The following is a 24,051-nucleotide window of genomic DNA, read 5'->3' on the forward strand; positions in this document are numbered from 1 at the left end:
CTCTTGAACCAAAGGGTATAATTTCACTCACCCATTATTGAAATGATCCCATAAACAATGGATTCACTTTAAAGGACTCTTCATCTCATGCTCTTGTTATTTACTTATATTTGCATTTGCACAGTTTGTTGTCTTCTGCACTCTGGTTGATCTTTCACTGATCCTGTGTGATCCTTTGTTACTACTCTATATTATTGAGAATGCCCACAAGAAAATGGATCTCAGAGTTGAAAATAGCGACATATTGGTTAAAGTCTGTCCTGAGCCTTATCGGCTCATCAGGCTGGTGCTTATGCTGGTTTCCGTGGCATGAAGCGACTGAGAATACGAGACTCCCTCCCAGATAGGATGCCAGTCTATCGCGAGGTTAACCCCCAGCATTTTGCCAGTACCCATTTTCAGCTGGGTGGACTGGTGCAATGTATGGTTAAGTGCCTTGCTCAAGGACACAACACATTGCCTCGGCTGGGGCTCGAACTCACGACCTTCAGATCGCTAGACCAACACCTTAACCACTTGGCCATGCGCCACACATGGTGACATATATGTAACTTGAAAATAAAATTTACTTTGAAGTGTGAATATACGAATTGCCAACCCTACTTAATGTCCAGGTTAAAGAACAATGGAAATAAAGGTTTCCTAATTCATGCAATGAGTCTTACTTCTCCACACAGTCACAGTGGGCCAGTGGTCTCCTTGGCTACTGTACCACCCTGTATTTGTCCAGTGGATGAGGGCAGGGAACATATAGTCTAGTGTTTTGGCAAGACTTTCAGCAGGAAGGACTCGATGTCTGTTCCCTCAGCCCCTGCTGAGGAAACTGGAATGATGTTTGTGGGTGTAGCGCAAGAGCTGTGCATGGGGGTGAACCCAAGTGCAGAGCAAGGTCTAGAATTAACTCAGAATCAGATACAAAATAAACAAGACAACACAAACAAAATCATAAACAGTAGTACTAGAAATGGAACTCCAGAGCACTGAGTGCTCAGCATGAGGCCTTTAAGTACAGGCTTTCAGAGAAGGCATGTGGCAGGCAATAATTGGCAGTCTGAGTCTTAAAGGGATGGCAGCAGCGAACCGTACCCCAGGGAACTGGAGCACTGAAACTTGGATGGCTGCCGCTGTTTGTGTTGAGACCTTGACAGCAGTGTTACAATTGGTGTTACTGTCCATCTGCTGGGAATACTGGCAGAGACACCAACTGACATGACACTATGCTGTAAGCATAGAACATAGAATAAAGGTTATTGTTTCCTTAAGGCTGTTTTGGCTGGGACAGTAGTATGGATAAGCTCCACTATCTAGTAAACGCTCCCAACGATGTGTATCTCAAATAGCCTTGGACAACCAAGTCCAGCTCCTGGCCTTCACATGTGGCTTAGCTACTAAATCTGGTGGAACCATTTCTACTGACAGGAGAAGAGCAAAGGTGGGTTACTGGTGCCTTAAAACCAGTCTCCTGGGGTAAATGGTGCTTGTCAGCTGTGGTTGGTGAAAACTCTGATCTCAAACCTCCGCTACCTTGCAGCCATACCCACTATGGGGAAGACTTCGGGAGTAAACCCGTGGAAAATTCCAGACCTGGCACCCCTAAAGCAGTCCTAGGTTGAGTTCAATGCTAACTAGCAACTCCTGCTGGTGCCAAACTCTATCAGTCTCTGCTGTGGTTGATTGATCAGCTGTGTGGAGTGGGGCAACAGTTTACACTCGACATCGTACTGCCCAGACTTGAGTACTCAGAAGCAGAATCAGGTTCGTTATCACCAGCGTGTGCTGTGTTAACTTTGCAGCAGCAGTTCAGACATGATAATGTCCTTTCAATACATGAAAATGTCCTTGAATACTCCCGTCAGTTGGTTGGCACAAGTTTTCAGAGCCTTACCGGGTATTCTGTTGGTACACCATACTGGCTTGTGTATTTCATAAACCCCGAACAACAGAGAGCCTCAGAAACCTAACAGTACAGCACAGTCACAGGCCCTTTGGTCCTCAGTAATGTACTGTAGTAACTAAATCATCAATCAACTACCAAACTAAACTAATATCTTCTGTCTACACAATGTCCATTTCCAGTCTGATAAAGAGACTCAGTATGAAACATCAACGATTTATTCCCCTCCATACGGAGAGATAACGATTCTAATCATGGCCGAATAACGAGACTGAGAACGATCGGGCTTGATGTGACCTTCTTTCTTTGACAAAAGCCAGGAACATTTCTGTTGGCTCTTCAGAATAGCGACATCTTCAAATCCCAGAGAGAATCATAGAGTCACAGAAAAGTACAGCACAGAAACAGGCCATTCAGCTCACCTAGTCCTAGCTGAACTGTTTAATCTGCCTGCGTCCATCGACCTGCACTTGAACCATAGCCCTCCATACCCCTCCCATCCATGTACCTACCCAAACGTTGCTTAAACGTTGAAATCGAGCTCACATGCACCACTTGCACTGGCAGCTCATTCCACACTCTCACCACCCTCTGAGAGAAGAAGATTCCCCTCATGTTCCCCTTAAACGTTTCACCTTTCACCTTTAACCCATTACCTCTAGTTATATTCCCACCCAACCTTAGTGGAAAATGCCTGCTTGCATTTACCCTATCAATACCCTTCATAGTTTTGCATACCTCTATCAAATCTCCACTCAGTCTTCTGTGTTCCAAGGAACAAAGTCCTAACTTTCCCTATAATTCGAAGGTCCTCCATTTCAAATTCCTTATAAATTTGATGGGAGTCTGCTGCACGGGTAACAGATTACTTTGCTTATTGCACTGCCCTGGCTTGAGTATCATGTAGACAGCTGGGACACACCCATGGTCGACCCCATTTCACAGTATCAACATAACCCTCCATTCCTTTCTCCCTCCTTAGACTAGCCTCTCCTTACGTAGATCTCTACTATTCGATGAGACGGAGAGGAAGAGGAAAGGAGGGAAAGCATCAGGGAAGAAATTAAGAAAGGAAGGAGGATAGACGAAAGGAGGGAAGATAAGTGGGAACCTGAGGCAGCAGAAAATGCGAAAAGCAGGCAACTCAGACAGAAGCTTGCTTCATCTGAAGAGTGGATATCATGGCATGAGCAATGTTTACAACCACAATCTCCAAGGTTTCACCAGTGAGCCTCCTGTAAATACTTCTGCGAACAGCTAAGCAGTGTAAATGCTCACACTGTGTTCAAAACCCTTGTACAAGGCCTCTCTCAGCCAGCCTGTACTCTGAGGAATACAACTGGATCCGATTAGTAAATAACCCATTTATCACATGATGTCTTTTTTTTTGGAGCATTTCTTCGGTTAACTTGTATTGAAAAAGTCTTTAACAGGTTAGGAAATTCATTTCCTGCTGCAATCTAAGCTGAGGAAGATCTCAGCTTTGATCTATGGTCTCAGCTAAGTAGCTTAATTTATCATTAAGAGCAGTGATAAAACTCCAGTGTTTCTTAGCTCGGGAGATGAAAGCAGTCAACCGGGATTCCCGTTTCATTGCTTCCTGATTTTAACATTTGCGATGGGAATGGACGAAAAAGTCCATTCATTTTACTGCAGACAAACAGGAAGGTCTTTCTTCCTTCCATGACAACCAACTGTTTCTTCAAAGGTTGCAATATACTTTGTTGAAGAATACATAGTCCTGTAGAAGGGTCTAGTCCCAAAGTGTCGACTGTTTATTCAAATTATAGATGCTGCCTGGCCTGCTGAGTTCCTCCAGCACTTTGTGTGTGTTGCTCTGGACTTCCAGCATCTGTGTCTTTCTTGTGTTTATCATATATTTTGCTTCCATTTGTTGGGTAGAGGAGCAATTTGCAATTTATGTCAGCAACCTCCACCCAACAAGTTCAAGGTTTCTGATATAAATCACAATTTGTTAAATAAATAAGTTAATTTATTTACTGAGATACATCATGGAGTAGGCCTTCTGTCCCTTTGAGCCAGACGAAACCCAGGCAAACACCGGGAGAATGTACAAACTCCTTACAGACAGTGGCAGGAATTGAACCCGGGTTCAATTCTGGCTGGAGTCAGGGCTCTTGGTAGGCTCACCCATGCCAACCAGGCCAAAGGGTAGAGGACAGACTAGGAGTGGTCCACCGGTCCTCCAGGTTTGGGGTTTAAGCTCAGGGCTAACAACCCCGACTGGTCAAACAAAATTGTTACAGAAACTGCAATGAAGAACCTTCTACTTTGGAGACAGACAGTATTCCTGAGTCTCCACCTTGCATGACTGACAGCTGTGAAAACCAAGAGGAAGCCCTGAATATTGCTAGTGATGGAGGACCTTCATTGCTGTCCTAAACACTAGTGATGTAATGGCCGCAAAAAAAATGACACCCTTTTTAGTACCCTCATGAAGCAGCAGTACGGAAGAGCATCTTTCGACTCCACTATCTCCTGCTACCCACCTGCAAATGTGCCTGCGGTACACAACAACCCCCACCTCCCCCCATACACCTGTCCTGTCAGTAGCTTCCTTTGCCTGATCTCAAATCCTCCCATGCTTTCTCTGAATGAAAAGACATTCTTCGTCATGTGAAACAAACTGACTTTGAAGGTATCCTACACAAGTAATAATCTCTACTGCTTCCCTTGAAAAATCAATCAGCTAAACAATGATCAGAATCAGGTTTAATATCACTAGTATATGTCATGGAAATGTGTAGTTTTGTGCAGCAGTACATTGCAATACATAATAATAAAAACTATAAATGTGAATAAAAATATATAAACCGTACTGTGCAAAAGTCTTAGACACATAAATAATTCTGTAAAGCGAAGATGTTCTCAAAAGTAAAGAATTAAAAAGATTCTAAATATCAAAAAATGTACTATAAAGACCAGTAAACAGTAAGAAATTAATTCAAATCGATATTTGAAGTGACCTCCCTTTGTCTTTAAAACTGCATCTCTTAGGTATACTGTATAAGAAGATCGGCTGGTAGGTTGTTCCAAGCATCTGGGAGAACTTGCTGCAGCTCTTCTGCAGACTTTAGCTGTCTCAATTGCTTCTGTCTCTCCAGATAATCCCAGACAGACTCAATGAAGTTGAGATCAGGGCTTCGTGTTCAATTAAATAAGTAGTGCTAAAAGAGAGGCAAAAATCTGAGGTGGTGTTCATGGGTTTTTATCCATCCAGAAATCCATGGTGACAAAGGAACAAACTGTTCCTGAAACTGAGAGTGTGCCTTCAGGCTTCTGTACCTCCTTCCTGATGGTAGCAATGAGAAGAGGGCATGTCCTGGGTGGCGGGGGTCCTTAATGATATATGCAGCTTTTTTGAGGCATCGCCTTTTCAAGGTTAATACATAAACAATTACACAATTGGCTAACTACTTACATATGTTCTATAAAAATGGAGAGTTAGGTAGGGTTAGACTGATCTCAGAGTAGGTTAAAAGATGATCAGCCATGATCTCAGAATGGCGGTGCAGGCTCGAAGGGCCGAATGGTCTACTTCTGCACCTATTGTCTATTGTCTATTGTTTATTGTTGGCGCACATCGTGGGCTGAAGGGCCTGTACTGTGCTGCAATGATTTATGTTCTGTGCTCTATAATATGTATTTATAGAAGTATAGCTATACACTGAATTCCTTTAATGGTCCTCCTGTTGGCCCTTCCACAAATTCCATTGTCCTAAGCTTTCAACGGTCCTGATGAAGGGTCTGGGTCCGAAACATTGACTGTTTGTTCATTTCCAGAAATATTATAAGACCTGCTCATTTCCTTCAACATGCTGTGTGTGTTGCTTTGAATTTCCAGCATCTCATGTTTATGTTGTCCTAAACATCACTTATCTTCACTTGTCCCATCACTAAACTGTTCCCACAACCTATAGATGTATTTTCAAAGAGCCTTCATCTTACGTTCTCAACACTAATTGCTCATTTATTTATATTTTTTCTTTTCTGTTTGCACAGTTTGTTGCCTTTTGTAATTGGTTGTTTATCCCTCCTGTTGGGTGCAGTCTTTTATTAATTTTATTGTGGATTTTGTGGATAGTTATTGGATTTACTGCATGTGTTTGTAAGGAAATGAATCTCAGAGATGTATATGGTGATATATATGTACTTTGATCATAAATTTTCTTTGAACTTAATGTGTGTCCAACAAGTCCATCTCTGTGCAACAGGAGAACACACATCATAGTACAACAGTCTCTGTTTTGTTATTTTCTGAATTATTATTGCACAGTATTGCACATTGGTAAATTATGATTGTGTATATTATTATTCTGTACTCTATTATTAGTTAATATTATTATCAATATTATATTTATTATTATTGCTAAGTGTGTTTTTAAATGTTGCTGCTGTAACAAAATAATTTTCCATTCAGGATCAAAGAAGTACTTCTTGTTATTGTTGTTATTATTACACTAATGCTGATCCAGTGTGAGTCACACAGTCAGTAAGCTCCATCCTTTGGTTTAATGGGTTAAGTTCAAAGTCTGTGAGTTTGTCCTCAGATCTTTGGATGGCCTCAGTTCATCATTCCCTTTCCATATTTTCCAGCTTTTTGGTCGCCTCATTTACGACTTGCTTCTCTGGATCTGAGCAACCACCTCTCACTCTGCATCATCGTTAGTAACAGATTCTTCAGCTCACTCGCTCGCACTCCCTGGAGTTCCTGCCCGATATCCAGAGCAACACACACACAAAATGCTGGAGGAGCTCAGCAGGTCGGCAGCATCCGTAGAGGGGAATAAACAGTTGACGTTCAGACCAAACTCAGATGGAGGGCCTGGAACATCAACTGCATATTCTCCTCCATAGATGCTGCCTGACTTGCTGAGTTCCTCCAGCAGTTTGTGGGTGTTGCTCAAGATTTCCAGCCTCTGCAGAACCTCTTGTGTTTGTGATTTGCTGCCTGGCATCCTTGTTCCTTTGCTTCTGTTCTTTACGATCATTCTCCAAACACATGCCTTTTACCAATCCAAGTTCAGCCCCTTTCACTGCTGTCCAGAATCACAGCATCTGTTTTCTTTAACCTCTGCTAGCTGTTTACTCTTGCTTGTCCAGTATCCCTTTATGTTAAACTCCTATTTAAATTCTTTTGCCTGCATTAAAGTATTTTGTCCAACTCATTTTCTGGATCCTGAGCTGCCTTTTCAGACTTATAAAACAGTTAATTCCCCCAGCCCAATTGGTGGGCTGGAGATCCATCTCTACCAAAGAAGGCGCAAAGTGCTCCTTCTCTCGCCTGGCCTGAAGATCACCCTTGGGCAAGGTGTAGCACCTGCTTAGCCCCACCTCTCCCACCCGATCAGAGTCACATGAAGCCATGGGAGCAGGTGGCGGATGGTCGTTTGAGCACCTGGTGCAGATCACAAGTCCTGGTTATGCGGCCACTGACACCAGGCAGACAATCTCTGAAGGGTATTGATAATGGCTGGGGTCACCCATCTTGTGAAGACACTTCCCAGAAGAAGGCAATGGCAAACCACTTCTGTAAAAAAAACTTGGCAAGAGCAATCATGGTCATGGAAGGGAAAATAATTTGAAGAGCTTCAGATTAAAGACAGGTGGAAGACTATGATCGTCCATGTCAAACAACACAGCACATAATGATGGTGGTAACTTCCCATAGCCATCAGGCCATTCAATACCTCCAGCCATTAAACCATTCCACCAGCCTCTATCATCACTACAAACGTGTCGCCCAGCGTCACTTCATGTACATACAGTCAGGCTAGGTATACAACAGCTACTTGTACATTGAGTTTTATAGGATGCATTTATATTTGTGGTGTTTTTTTTTGTTTTTTTTTGTGTTCTTTTTGTGCTGCATCAAATCTGGAATAACAATCATTTCATTCTCCTTAACCCTCGTGTACTTCGGAATGACAAAAAGCAATCTTGAATCTTGAATGTTAGCGTCCTGTCGTCAGGACCCCGGACCGAGGGTGCGGAGGAGGAATACTGTTCAGTCCCTCCACTTACTCTCTGGGTTTTAAGGTGCACCATCTGACGTCGTGGCTCTTCAATCTGGCTGTCAATTTCTAATCCCACTCCTGACACCAATATGGCGAGAATTCGTTTCGTGATGACAGATGAGAGAAGTCTGTTTAACTCAACAGCCGGTTTTATTGCGACAAGCACAAAAACCGACCGGCCGCTATGACCCAGGGAGAGAACCCAACCAGTCGCATACAGACAGGGGAGGTGATTATTATACACCCCGGTTACAGTCAGAGCAACACCCACAAAATGCTGGAGGAACTCAGCAGGCAAGGCAGCATCTATGGAAAAAAATACAGTTGACATTTCAGCCCGAAACGCGACTGTACTTTTTTCCATAGATGCTGCCTGACGTGCTGAGTTCCTCCAGCATTTTGCGTGCGTTGTTCGGATTTCCAGCGTCTGCATATTTTCTCTTGATTCCCATTGCAGTCAGGGCAACCCACAAACACACATGTGAATAACTGTATAACCCAAACTAAAATATAACAATAAATAATCCTGAATATCCCACCACAATCCCATGAAGCAATTTAAAACAAGAACAATAAATAGCGGTGGGCACTAGGAACACTGGGGCGGGCTGTCAACCACACTCCCCCGCACCTCCGGAGTACTACAATACGTTCAAAAGTGCACCTGTCAAAGTTTGTTAAAATCCTGGCTGCACAGAGTTTGGATGTCCCCCCTGTGACCAAATGGGCTTCCTCTTGGTCTTCTTGCATCCTCCCACATCCCAAAGTCTTCCAGGCTGGTAGGTTAATCGGCATGTAGGTAGTGGTACAATCCAGGCGAGGTAGGTGAGGGGGCTGGGGGGTAGTTTTGATGTTTAAATTGTAAATAATATGTTAATGTAATGCAAATGTATTCATACATATTTCCAACATACACATCAACATCAACATCATAATGAGCTGTGTTGTACGGCACAGACAGGAAGGATTTTGTTTCCTGGATATTGCCTTTATTTTTCTTCACTGTCTTCATAGTCCTCATAAAAGATATGCAACACTCAGAGTGTGCTGGAGGAACTCAGCAGGTCAGGGAGTATCTATTAAGAGGAATAAACAGTCACCATTTCAGGCTGAGACCCTTCATACAGACTGGTGATGAGCCCTGATGAAGAGTTTCAGCCCAAAACTTCGACTGTTCCTCTCCATAGATGCTGCCTGACCTGCTGAGTTCTGTGTGTGTTGCCTGGGTTTCCCAGCATCAGCAGAATTTCTTGTGTTCATAATTTGCGTATAGTTTATGCATAACATGTTTGCTAGGGCGCATTCCGGAGTTAGGGTATAGAGCAAGAATTAACTTCAGCAACCAATCTTCAGACCTGAACATGGATTGTAGATTAAGTTTAAAATGCAGCTCTGAACAGCCGTTTCCTGGAGCTGTGGACTGGTGTTGAAAGCCAGACAATACTGATCAACGTTCACTTTCGGTGCCCGGAGTGTGGATGCGAAGGAGGTGTGAAAATTATATGTAATTCAAAGGAGGCATTGTAGATATGGAGAAAAGTACTGTTAGATACAAAGCAGCACCTTTATTCGACAAAACAAGGTACAGCAGGCATCATACGGAGACACTTTCTGTTGAAATGTCTGGCTGGCCCAACATGGGGCTTGATATTTTATGTGCTAAACATCAAAGGACAATTCCATATTTACAATGTATGGACAATGCTTTCTTTGAAACTACATTCAGCCTTCACACCTCCTGATTCACACCCACACCACAGACATCCAAATGAATTTTAACCGGCATTGTCTGGTATGGGATTCACAGCCTTTAGGAACCCATTATTCGGAGCTGTACTCCAAATTAGATCCACAATACGTTTTCAGATGTGAAGACTTGTAGCCAAAATCAATTGCTGAAGGCATATGTCTTAAACCCAAAAATTGCTTTAACAGACACGTTGTATCTACAGAACTGTCCTGCTGTTACCTTTGATCTTTGGCAGATAACATGTCATGTAGTATTGGGTCAGGCAGGACTCCTCTTCGGGGAGAGTCTCATTTTGTTGAAGAGAAAACTTCTGTATCCATTAGTTTCAGTGTCTGTCCGGTGAGTTTGTTCACGTAACAATAATGTTCTATGTGTTCTTGTCTGAATCTATGTGTCAGTGACGCTGCAGCAAGCAAATTGTTCATTGTACTGCACCTCACTATACATATAATAACAAATGCAACATGACACACTGAGTTTAAATCTTGAATGAAGTCAGTACAGAGTTAAAAACCCAGAATCAAATATCACACAAAATGAAGCCATGGAATCTTCATGCCAACGTAGCTCTTTGTAAAAGCTATCCAATTCACTCGTTTCCATTTCCACCCATAATCCCACAGATTTCTTAATTTCAAATATTTAATTCCTTTTTGCTTTCAAAATCCTTTCAGTCGCATATTCCAGATTGCAGTGCCGAATTAAAATTATTGCAATGATTTTTTTTTTAAAAAGCTGTTCAAAGAGATGTCAGTTTGATTTTAAAGGGATGGAACTGATTGCTCTTCTCTGGCTGAAGTTAAGACGTGTTGGCCCGTGATGTTAGGCGCTGTTAGATTTGGCATTTTGGAATTTTGTCTCTGTCGTTGTGAAAGGCTGGGTGCAAAATAGAGGGACACCGTTTAAAAGACACTTAGACAGATACACAGACAGGAGAGGTACAGAGGGGTATGGGTCAAACAGGCACAAAAGGACTAGTTCAAGTAGACAACTTATTTCATATGATCTGATTTTTGTACTGATTCTCTTCCAGCTATTTTTTCAGAACCTTGGATTTGATCAGAGAGTCTCTCTTCTCTTGGTTTTCCTCTCAGGATGGACTGCCCAGTCCTTTTTTCTCTGTTTAGAATAGTGTTTTTTCCTCTTTACTTTTATATAAAAATTTCTAGTAGTCCTTCCTCTCTTCATAAATTGATTAGAGGAGAATTATACATTCTATATCAAATTTATACTTTGTAGATCAACACTATGAATGATTCTGATATTGTTTATTTCACCTTCTGTATGTACTGCTATTGACATATATACCAGAGATATTCTCCCCCTGTTTGTATACACACTTATTTTAAAAAATCAATAAAAAGATTGCAAAAGAAAGAAAGAAAGAGACAGCTTGGTTGGGATGGGCTGACTCCATGACGCCACTCTACTCAGTTTCATAAGCACTAGGAAGACTGCTGACGCTGGGAATCCAGAGCAGCACACAATGCTGGATGGACTCAGCAGGTCGGGCAGCACCTGCAGAAATGAATAAACAGCCGACGTTTCGGGTCGGACCCTTCTTCAGGACTGGAAAGGAATGGGGAAGCAGTTGGAATAAAAAGGTGGGAGGAGAGGAAGGAGGACAAACTAGAAGGTGATAGGTGAGAAAAGTCAAGGACTGGAGAGGAAGGAATCTGATAGGTGAGGGGAGTGGGCCATATGAGAAAGGGAAGGAGGAGGGGACCCGAGGGAGGTGATAGACAGGTGAGAAGAGGTAAAAGACCAGAGTGGGTAACAGAAGAAGAGGGGAGGGAGAGGGGAAAAATTACCAGGAAGGAGACATTGGCATTCTTAAGTCTTGCAATACTTCAAAGCGGGCATTCAGCGATGTTAAAGAATCGTTTCCAATCATCCCCTGTTCCTCTCAGTTGCTTCAGATAAAGATCACACTGGCGAAACTACAGGGCACATATCTGGAATCTAAAACAGGCAGGCTTATTTCTGTTTCTTGCTAATGATGAAACCCAGCAGTGAGAGTTTTATATTTCCTTCTGACTTCATAGTTATAGCCGAGGAACAAGCAGTGAGCTGGTTTAATTATGTCTGCGAGCCTTGTAGTAAAATTAAAACAGTCTTCAGTGATATGTACTACTGGCTTCCTCGGGCAGCCTTTTCACTTCAGCCTTGTGTTTGACTTAATTCATCACAGACACACACAAAGCCAGTGTAATCCAGGCTGCCCAGAAACTGACAATAGGTCAAAGCTAAAGATACGATCTGGGCTCATGCCATGTCCCATCGCCAGAACCACAGTTAGAATCCAGGCATGCCTGGTTGACTTGGTGCCAAAGATTTGATGTAGCCCAACGAGCTTCATCCCTTCATATGGGATCCATTTGGAAGGAGCCCCAGTTCCTCACCTCCCACCACCCCCACCCCCACCAAACAAACAGAGGGTTTGCTTGCACTTCCCTCTAGACTTTACACAGATTTTGTGCATTTAATGAGGCGCCACTTGTCACCGGGGAATAGCCCGAAAACTAAACCATTGGCTGCACTCAAAATGCCTCTGAGAAGGGGGTCATGGAATCTGTTACAATTTTGTTGACTTTTCTAAAGGAAGTAATGGGAAGTAGCTGTTTTAAAGTAAATTGTTGAATAATGAGTCTGACCAAGTTAACTGGGCGAAGGAAAGGTGCCAAAGTACACGATTAACTCTTGCTCAACCAGCCTGACGCTCCTCTGCTTGTAACCGGCCAATAGCAGACGATCGGCAAGGAGCGCTCTCATGCCCTCAGTTAGAAGGTCACACAGTCACAGCTTCCACTCAAAGACCCGACAGAGACTGGGAGACCACGTCATCCCGCACCTTCGTTCGGTCCACCACAAAAAGAAGGATCTCTCAGTGGCCAAGATGAGGTTGGAGGAGCAACATCTTGTATTCCATCTGGGTAGCCTCCAGCCTGATGGTATGAACATCGATTTCTTGAATTTCTGATAATTCCACTCCCCCTCCAAACTCCCCTCTTTCGCCATTCTCCATTCCTGTTTCCCCCTCTCACCTTATCTCCTTACTTGCCCATCACCTCCCTCTGGTGCTCCTCCCCTTCCCTTTCGTCCATGGTCTACTGTCCTCTCCTGTCAGATTCCCCCTTCTCCAGCCCTTTACCTCTTTCACCAGTCAACTTCCCAGTTCTTCAACCCCTCTGCTTCTCCCACTTTCATCTAATCACCTGCAATTTGTACTTCTCCTTCCTCTCCCCCCACCCACTTCTCTCCTGCCTTTCCAGTCCTGATGAAGGGTCTCGGCCTGAAACATTGACTGTTTACTCTTTTCCATAGATGCTGCCTGGCCTGCTGAGTTCCTCCAGCATTTTGTGCGTGTTGCTTTGGATTTCCAGCATCTGCAGATTGTCCCGTATTTCGTGAGAAGATAATCATCCTTTCAGGGGGGCTGTCTTTCAAATGAGCAGAGGTGCTCATGAGAAGAATCTTGCTGCATTGTTTAGAAGTAGTCAAAGAAATTTCCCGTGGTAACCAGGTGCAATATTTATCCTTCAATCACTGAAACAGAGCAGTAGTCATTCTCATATAGATGTTTGTGCTTTCTGAAGATCGGTTCTTGGGCTCCCTCCCACTGCAGTCGTGGCGATACAGTAGCGTGATGCTATTACAGCTCGGGGTGTTCTATAGTTCAGGGTTCAATTCCGGCACTGCCCTGTATACAGTCACTGTATGTCCCTGTGGAATATGTTGGTTTTCTCCAGGTCCTCTGGTTTCCTCCCACAGAAAGACCTCCAGGGAAGGTTAATCTGTCAGTGTAAGTCGTTCCGTGATTAGGTTTTGGTTAATCGGGTTAGTCGGCGGTTGCTGGGCAGAGTGGCTGAAGGGTCGGAAGGGCCCAGTAAGTGCTGCTTCACTAAATAAATAAATACCAGAAATGCTTAGCTGTAATGTGCTTTGGGACATTTGAATGCATAAAGATGCAAATTCTTTCCATATGCTGATTGCAGCTATGGACAAGATAGATCGAACTGGTAGGGTTCTCCTGACTCTGATTTAGTGATAGAAGACCAGAATCAGGTTTAATATCACCGGCATATGTCGTGACATCTGTTAACTTTGCAGCAGCAGTACAATGAAATACATACTAACAGGGAAAAAACTGTTATTTTCAGTAAGAATGTATATATTAAATAGTTAAATAAGTAGTGCAAAAAACAGAAATAAAAAAGTAGGGATGTAGTGTTCATGGGTTCAATGTCCATGCAGAAATCGGATGACTGAGGGGAAGAAGCTGTTCCTGGATCACTGAGTGCGTCCATTCAGGCTCCTGTACCTCCTCCCTGATGGTAGCAATGAGAAGGGGACATGTCCTGGCTGGTGGAGGCCAAATGGTCCAGTTCTGCTCCTCTGACCATAACACATATGTAGGAGCACAATTAGACCATTTGACCTATTTAGACTGCTCCACCATTCAATAATGGCTCAACCCCTCAACCCCCATGATAGAATGCCACAGGGATTGGGAGATTCCGGTCGATTCCTCTCAGTGGCACATCAGCTGCATTCGGGCAGGGCTGTAGTTCACTGGTGTTAGACTGGCTGCATGTCATCATGCCAGGATCAACCATATCCCGTTCCAAAACTATCTCCTGTGATCTGAACCTATTGATGAGAAAGACCAACGCACTCAGACAGGAAATGGTTTTGAGGGAATGCTAAACAACAGTTTAAAGCCTTTTGGTGCCTAACAGTGGCACTGTTAAACAACACACAAAATGCTGGAGGAACTCAGCAAGTCAGGCAGCATCTGTGGAGGGGAATTAACAGTTGAAGATTCCAGCTGAGACCCTTCATTGGGTCTGATCATTCCTGGGATAATTGTTGTGAACCTGCTCTGGACCCTCTCCAATGTCAGCACATCGTTTCTTAGGTAAGGGGCCCATAACTACTGTTGGGCTTGAAATTCTGCCCTGTGTTCGTTTTGGAAGAGAGACAACCAACACCGGATTGTAATGAAGCGTGGCTTTATTGCAGAATCATAACTGGCACAGCGAGTACACGGCGTCGCTGGAGAAGGCGCGTTCTGCCTTCCCCTTACATTCTACTCTTATTTATACCCCTTTTCCCCATTCCAACCCCTCGCTACACATATTTGGAAAGACCGAACTTTGTTGTACATATTAGGTAATATCAGGCACTTGTGTCCTCCTTATTGGCCCGATGCCATTCACTCACGAGTTACCTGTTTCTTTTGTTTACTGAATCGCATGACACTAGCAGTTTCGGTGCAGCGGAATTCTTAGTTTCGCTTCCTTCCTCCCTTGTACTCCTGTCTCCTAATATCACGTGAGCCACTCCTGACCTGTAGTGGCAGTCTCGAATTAACCCTAACATTAACCCTAACACTACTCACAATATTCCAAGTGCAGTCTCACAAATGCCTTATAAAGACTCAGCATTACACCCCTGCTTTAACATTCTATTCTTCTCAAAATGATTGCTAACATTTCATTTGCCTTCCTCACCACTGACTCCTGCTCAAGGACTCGCAAGTCCTTTGCACCTCCAGTTTCTGAATTTGCTTCCCATTTAGAAAATAGTCCTGTGCCTTTATTCCTTCTACCAAAGTGCACGACCATGCACTTCCCTACGCTCTATCCTAACTGCCACTTCCTTGCCAATTCTCCAAATCAGTCCAAGTCCTTAATTTCACTCCCTGCTTAACCAACTTACCTATCTTTGTATCATCCACAAACTTAGACATAAAACCATCAACTCTGTCATCCAGGTCATTAACATATAATGTGAAAAGTAGCAGACCCTTATGGAACACCACACTAGTCACCAGAGGCCAACCAGAAGAGGTCCCTTTTATTCCCACTCTTTGTCTTCTGCCAGTCAGCCAATCTTCGGCCCATGCTGGTATCTTTCCTGCATTACCATAGGCTTGGCACTTTATCAAACGCCTTCGGAAAATAATTCATTAAAATTTTCGACAAGTCTTTCCAAATATATACCATTCTTTGTGTGAATAACGTATCACTGAGGTCCCTTTTAAATCTCTTGCCTCTAATCTTAAACCTCTTGGGATAAAGTCTGTGTCCTTTTATGCTGCTTATGATCATATAAACCTTTATCAGGTCACTCCTCAATCTCCTATGTCCTTGGCAATGTGCTCACTCTAACAGGGAAAGTCCCTTGATTACATCCACCCTTCACTGCCACACAAACTCGTCTATTTCTGTCTTTCTCAGTTTGATGTATATTCCCTCATCTTTCCACAGGTCCCATCCAACCTGCTTATTTTTCCAGCAAGCTTTTCTTATCCAGCTTGGGAAAGTCCCCTCCAAGAGGACCACAACCTTGCTGCGGTTTGGAGGCTTGTGTGCCTCGATCACCAGGAGAGCTATGATGGCTGGAGTCAGGGATTGGCTCTTAGTAGGGTCAGCCATGCCAAACAGGTCAAAGGGCAGAGGCCAGAAAAAGAGTGTCCACCGGTCCTCCAGGGTCAGGGGTTCAGCTCAGGGCTAACAACCCTGACTGGTCAAACAAAACTGTTTCAGGAAAGGCAATAAAGAATCCTTCTACATCTGAATGCATTGATATTCCTGAATCTCCACCCAGAACCTGCATGACTGAAAGTAGTGAAAATGGAGAGGAAGCTACTGACACGATGAAGGAAGCCCTGAACACCACCAGAGATGGAGGACCTTCAAAGCTGTCCTGGTCACCAGTGGCATAATAGGCAATAAAAACAATTGTGTAAGTCTAGCCTGCTTGAAAAAGTCCTTACGTTAACCACTCATTATACGGGCTCTAAATACAAGAGATTCTGCAGATGCTGGAAATCTGGAGCAACACATACTAAGTGCTGGAAAAACTCAACCAGGCAGCGTCTAGCGAGGGGAATAAATAGTCAGTGTTTCATGCTGAGACCCTTCATCCAGAATGGAAATTGAAACCATAAGACCATATGACATAGAAGCAGATTTAGGCCATTTGGCCCCTCAAGTCCTCTTCACCATTTCATCATGGCTGATCCATTTCCCCCTCAACCCCATTCTCCTGCCATCTCCCTGTAATCTTTCACACTTTGACTTATAAAAAATCTATCAACCTCTGCTTTAAATATACCCAATGAATTGGCCTCCAGAGCTACTTATGGCAAAGAATTCCACTACCCTCTGACTAAAGAAGTCCCTCCTCATCTCGGTTCTAAATGGACGTCCCTCTATTTTAGGGCTGTGCCCTCTGGCCCTAGACTCCTCCCATTATAGGAAACATTGTAGTTTTGCAGCAAATTCAGCATATTTCACTACATAAGACACTGCCCGGTGGAAGGCAATGGCAAATTACTTTTGCAGAAAACTTTGTCAAGAACAATCGTGGTCATGGATAGAGAAAAGTAGAAGAACAGCGTGTCAGATTAAAGACAGGGGTGAAAGACCATGATCGCCCACATCATGCAACACGGCACATAATGACGAAAATAGGGGATTAAGAAGGAAAGCAAATTATAAAGATGGAGAGTTATGGAGAAGGGCTATAAGCTCAGAATAAGGGAATTGGTATTTAAAACAGAGATGACACGATATCTCTTCTCTCAGAAGCCTATGAATCATTGGAATTCAGAGGGTCATGGATACAGAGTCAAGTTTGAGATTGATAGATTTCGAGACTCTGGGAAATCAAGATTCAAGATTCAAGATTATTTATTGTCATTTTTCAGAACCTGAGTGAAATGATTGTTACCCAGGATTTGTGGCAGCATTTAAAATAAAGATAAGCATAAAGAACATAATCTAAAATAAACAAGAGCCTACAATAAATACAAATGTGAAAGCAATCATATAAAACTCGATGTACAAGCAACTGTTATATTCATGGACTGATTGTCCCATAAGGAGAGATTGAGTAGAATGGGCTCATGTACAGAAAGTGATGTGAGATGATGTGTATGTCGTCCTGCTGCAGGGTGGTGGGATGGGCAGATCAGCCAAGGTAGGATATTGAAAAGTGGAACGGTCTCACTGGGATTTATGGCTTTTTCTTGCTCTTTATCTTACATTCCAAGAGTGTCAACAACAATAAAGCAGTTTAGAGGTGTGGGACAGGGGGCAGAGGAGGAGTGCCAGGGCAGGAACTGGTGCAGGTGCAGACACACCCAGCCCTGAGAGACCAGGCAAGATCATTTGATTCCAAACAATTGTTTTATTGATCATTACAGAACCTCTCTCAGGTGTGGCACAGCAGCATAGTGGTTAGCACAATGTTTTACAGTAGCGGTGACCTGTGTTCAATTCCTGCCACTGTCTCTAAGGGGTTTGTATGTTCTCCCCGTGATCGTGTGGGTTTCCTCCCACAGTCCAAAGGGATTCTGGTTGTTAGGTTAATTGGTCATTGTAAATTTTCCTGTGATTAGGCTGGGATAAAAACAGAGGTGGGGGAGGTTGCTCGGACAATGTGCTTTGAGGGGCTGGAAGGGCCTGTTCTGCGCTGTACCTCAACAAATAAATACATTGAATTAATCACCGTGGTAATGGAAGAACAGTAGCAGCCTGCGTGCGTAAGGATGTCACAAACAGCAAATGTCCAAGTCATCACTTTAATGACTAAATGAAAGACGAGTATTGGCAGGGTACCAGGGGAAACTCTTGCATAACCTCGACCACACCATTGGGTCTTTCTGACTATGCAGATGGATTTTCAATTGAAAGAATAATTCAGGAAATATGTGGAATGTCCCAAAACAAAACGAGGTGGTTAAGGACAATTTTACACGTGGAGAAGGGAGAACAATCAGTTAGTTTGTTGGTGGAAATTTCAAAAGGGAAAATAATGGAACACACTGTGCTATTATCCCTTGAACGACAGAACTAAATCCTACCAGCCACCCAGAAATATATGAGCTCAGATGATCTCCTGCTAATTCAAGCACAGTGAACTAAGGTTTTACCAGAGCGAGCTTCAACCATTAGTAAAAATACAATGTGGGCATCTGACATCTATTCTTTTCCTTTGTTATGTCAGAGTATAACAAAAAAACATTTGATTTTTCTCTGAGGTACGTTCAAAAGTTTAAACCAAGACAATGCAGGAGGGTTGGATTCCAGTTTGAGGCTTGGCTTCTAAACAGGAGCCAGTACAAATGCAGAGGGCACTTTATACTGGAGATGGCTAGATACTTAGGCACCATTGAACTTTGGGCTAATTTTTTTTACATGCCAGGGGCATATAGTTAAAGCAGACAAACACCCCTTACACAGTCATCATTTCATCTCAAAGTCTCCCTTCTGAGGCAGAGTTTTTTCACTGCCAGCTCAATTGCTTTTCTGTCAATGTTTCAATGAGACACAGTTCAGTGCAATGCTATGGAATTAATTGGAATCACATGTGAATCTCCAATAAAAGCAACTGGAAATTCCTTGTTCTTAATTTGTTACAGCTGTTACATCTTCACAAGTTCAGAGAAGGCCATGGAAGCTGCACTAAATAGTAGTTATTTCATAAGTCATTGTATGACACACAGACCATTTGCCCTAAATATCTTCTGCCATCTCTTTTTGAATTGATCCAAAATTAATTTCGATGCCTTGGTCCCTTACTGTACATTCACTACAACTTTAGTTGGAGATTTAATGTTCTCTTGCATCTGTTTGTGCCAAACAATCAGAATCAGGTCCATCCAAACGCCGTGAAATTTGTTAACTTTGCAGCAGCGCTACAATGCAATACATGATAATGGGGGGAAACTGAATTACAGTAAGTATATATCTATAATATTTAAATTAAATATTAGTGCAAGAATATAAATAAAAAAGGAGTGAGATATTGTTCATGGGTTCAATGTCCATTCAGAAAACATTTGGCAGAGAGGAAGAAGCTGTTTCTAAATCATTGAGTGTGTGCCTTTAGGCTCCTGTACCTCCTTCCTGATGGTAGCAATGAGAACAAGGGTGGTGGGCCTCCTTAATGATGGATTTTTGAGGCAATGTTCCTTGAAGATGTCCTGGATACTATGGAGGCCAGTGCCCACAACAGAGCTGATGGACCTTAAATACATGCCCTCTGGTATCAGACATGTCAACCCGGCGACAAAGATACCAGTTGTGTATCTATGTCAGATAGAGACAAAAATTGTGCCAATCCAAAGGAGAGCACATTAAAATTAATTGAGAAAGGAGGGAAGAAAAGTAGGGAGCTTTTAGGAAAGCACATATGAATAAGATAACATCACCAAGTGGTTGAAAGATTGAGTAGTTGTTGGGTGGTTTGCGAATGGAGGAATGTCTTGGCCTACTCATCAAATCATGGCAGCAAACAATGATTCCTTGGGCAACATCTTCCAGGTAACCAATCATTTCAGTGTTTCTATGTATTCTACTTTATTTTAATTCTGTTTTTGAAACTGTTGGACCCTTGGGCTTACAGTCTGTAGTTCGATTGGGTGAAGTAGCACTCTGATATCCCCGAAAAAACTCCAGGAGAGAATGCGAGCACAGGCTACCATGAGGAGAAGCTCAGAGACGAGATGAGGGGCCAGGATCGACTACATTTCTCACCAATTAAAGCCCTGAGGAGGATTGAACCATCGAGGCAAATGCAGAGAAGAGTGTGAGTGGTTCTTGGAGAGGCTGCTGGTTCATGTCGCTGCCTCCGAGGAGTCGCTGGTTTAAGTCACGTCCCTTGGAGAGGCCACTGGTTCATGTCACTGCCCACAGAGGGGCCGCTGGTTCATATCACTGCCCACAGAGGGGCTGCTGGGTCCTGATGCTCTTGCAGATGTTATCGAAATTCTGAGATGTACGGATTGGACTGCAGTTCATGGTGGCCTCTTTCAGTTCTATGTTTTTAGCACGTTCTCAGTCATTCTTTCTTGTTGCAGATTGGCGGGCTCTGGATTTGGGAGATTTATTGGTTTTTGTGTGAGGGAAGGGTTAGGGTGGGTTTGGGTTTGTGTTTTTGTTCCTTCTTTTTCAACTGCTTCTATGGTTTTCTGTAGTTTATGGCTATCTGGAGAAGACAGATTTCAGAGTTGTATTCTGCATGAAGACTTTGATAATAAAATGAACCTTTGAACCTTTGAAATTTTGACCTCAATTTTACAGAGATGGAGACAGGCCTGGAATGAACCCAAGCTTAGAATTAGGCGATTGGCCCCATTGAGTCTCCACTTTTTCATCATGGCTGATCCATTTTTCCCCTCAGACCCAATTTGCTGCCTTCTCCCCATATCCCTTCATGCCCTGATCGATCAAGAATGTATCAATCTCTGCCTTCATAAAGACTTGACCTCCACTGCTGCCTGTGGCAAAGAATTCTACAGATTCACCACTCTCTGGCTAAAGCAATTCCTCTTCATCACCATTCTAAAAGGACACCCATCTATTCTGAGTCTGTGTTCTCTGGTCCTAGACTCTCCCACCATAGGAAACATCTGCTCCATATCCACTCTATCAAGACCTTTCAACATTTGATAGGTTCCAATTAGGTCATCCCTCATTCTTCTGAATTCTAGTGAATACAGGCCCAAAGCCCTCAAGTGCTCTTCATATGACAAGCCGTTTAATCCTGGAAACATTTTCATGAACCTCCTTTGAACCCTCTCCAGTTTCAATACATCCTTTCTAAGATAAGGGGCCCGAAACTGCCCAAACTACTCCAAGTGAGGCCTCACCAGTGCTTTATAAAGTCTCAACACTACATCCTTGTTTTTAGATTCTGGTCTTCTTGAAATGAATGCTAACATTGCATTTGCCTTTCTTACCACAGACTCAAACAGCAAGTTAACCTTTAGGGAATCCTGCACAAGGACTCCCAAGTCCCATTGTACCTCAGATTTTTGTAGGTAATTAGTGAAATTTCACCATAATTTCACAGCCTAGTATGGAAACGCCAGTGCCCTTCAGTAGAAAGTCCTGCAAAAAGTTGTAGATATGGCCGAGTCCAGCACAAGCAAAGCCTTCCCCACCACTGAGCACATCTACACAGAACTGTTGTAGGAAAGCAGCTTCCATCGTTAGCGATCACCACCGCCAGGACAGGGTCCATTCTCACTGCTGCAGTCAGGAAGAAGTTACAGGAGCTCAGATCCCACGCTGCCAGGTTCAGGAACAATTATTACCCCTCAAGCATCAGGCTCTTGAACCAGAGGGGACAACTTTATGCAACTTCATGCGTCCTGTCACTGAAGTGTTTCCCCAACCAATGGACTCACTTTCAAGGACTCTTCATCTCATGCTCTTGATATTTATTGTTTACTTATTCATGATTATTATTATTTCTTTCTTTTCGTATTTGCATGGTTTGTGTCTTTTGCACACTGGTTGAACGCCCAGATTGGTGTGGTCTTTCATTGATTCTATTATGGATTTATTGAGTATGCCCGCAAGTAAATGAATCTCCGGTTGTATATGGTACCATATATGTACTTTGATAATAAATTTACTTTGAACTTTGAATCAATCCAATCTAGGGGCACTGTTCCAGCAGAACCCAGATATATTTAATTTATTCACTTCGAATATGAACAACACTAGTTTAATGTCTGTCCCTAATTGACCTATGAAGTTAGTGGCTTTTAAGATGTTGCCAGAGCAGAGTTTAAAGGCAACTGCATTGTGGTATGAATCCATATAGAGCAGACCATTTCAGAATCACAATCAGATTTATTTTCACTGACATAGGTCATAAAAATTGTTGTTTTGTAACAGCAGTACAGAGTTAGTCATAAAATACTTTTAATTTACAATTACAGGGTAGTGTATCACCTAGCAGGACACTAATACAGCTCGGGACATTCTGGAGTTTGGAGTTCAATTCCGGTGCCACTCTTGAAGGATTCGCTGTATGTCCTTCCTGTGGAATGCAAGTGTTTTCTCCAGCTGCTCTGCTCTGCTTTCCTGTCACAGTCCAAAGACATACTGGGTAGGTTAACTGGTCATTGTAAACTGTCCTGCGATTAGGTTAGTTTTAACTGGGTTGCTGAGGCAATACTGCTCGAAGGGCCGGAAAGGCCTACTGCGCACTGTATCGCTAAATCAAAATAAATAAATAAACAAACAGTGTGAAAGAAGAGCAAGATAGTGTTGATGAGTTCATGAACAGGAAGGATTTTAGTGAACCTGCTGAGTGGTTAGAACAACCCAAGAGCTTCAAAGTAAAGTAATACCAAATTTTAATCCCAGGTTTATTTAATCACTTGGATTTAAGTTCTCCCGTAGCAGGAGTTTTACTCTGGACCAACGTTCTTAGCTACTAACTTAATCAACTCTGCACAGATTCCACAACCTATAGATGCTGCCTGACCTGCTGAGTTCTTTCAGCATTTTGTGCATGTACTCACTTTTAAAGACTTTGAGACTCATGTTCCCAGTATTATTCATCTATCTTTGAATTTTCGTTATTCGCAGTGTGTCTTCATTTCTACATTTGTTGTTTACCAGTCCTGAATGCAGTTTTGTCATTGACCCTATTGTATTCTCCGTTCTGCTGTGAATACCTGTAAGAAAAGACAAACATACCTACTTTGATGATAAATTTACTTTGACCTTCGAGGTTTGTGTTACCCCAGTTCTGACATGCCTTTATCATCAGTGGCTGACCTTTGAACTGCCAAGAGATTAAACTTGAACTTCACATTTAAAAATAATTAAATAGATAGATGATACTGAGATCATGAGTTGTAGGGTCCATGAAAATAAGTCCATAGCTTGTGGAATCTGTTCAGAGTTGAGGTGAAAGAAGTTACCCATGCTGCTTCAGGAACTGATGGTTTGAGGGATAGTACTCACATCGACAGTGATGAATTGCTTTGAGAGGTTGGTCATGACTGGATTGAACTCCTGCCTCAGCAAGGACCTGGACCCATTACAATTGGCCTGTCTCCACAATAAGTCAATGGCAGATATAATCTCAATGGTTTTTCACATGGCTTTAGACCACCTGGACATCACAAACACCGACACCAGGATGCTGTTCATCAACTATAGCTCAGCATTTAATACCACCATTCCGACAATCCTGATTGAGAAGTTGCAGAACCTGGGCCTCTGTATCTCCCTCTGCAATTGGATCCTCAGGTTCCTAACTGGAAGACCACAATCTGTGCAGATTGATGATAACATACCCTCCTCGCTGATGATCAACACTGGCATACCTCTGGGGTGTGTGCTTAGTCCACTGCTCTACTCTCTATATACCAATGACTGTACAGATAGGCATATCTCAAATACCATCTATAAATTTGCTGATGATAGAACCATTGTTGGTAGAATCTCAGGTGACCAGAGGGAGTACAGGAGTGAGACATGCCAACTAGTGGAGTGGTATCACAGCAACAACCTGGCACTCAACATCAGTAAGATGAAAGGGCTGATTGT

Source organism: Hemitrygon akajei, chromosome 32 (genome assembly GCF_048418815.1).
Source record: "Hemitrygon akajei chromosome 32, sHemAka1.3, whole genome shotgun sequence".
Taxonomy (NCBI): Eukaryota; Metazoa; Chordata; class Chondrichthyes; order Myliobatiformes; family Dasyatidae; genus Hemitrygon; species Hemitrygon akajei.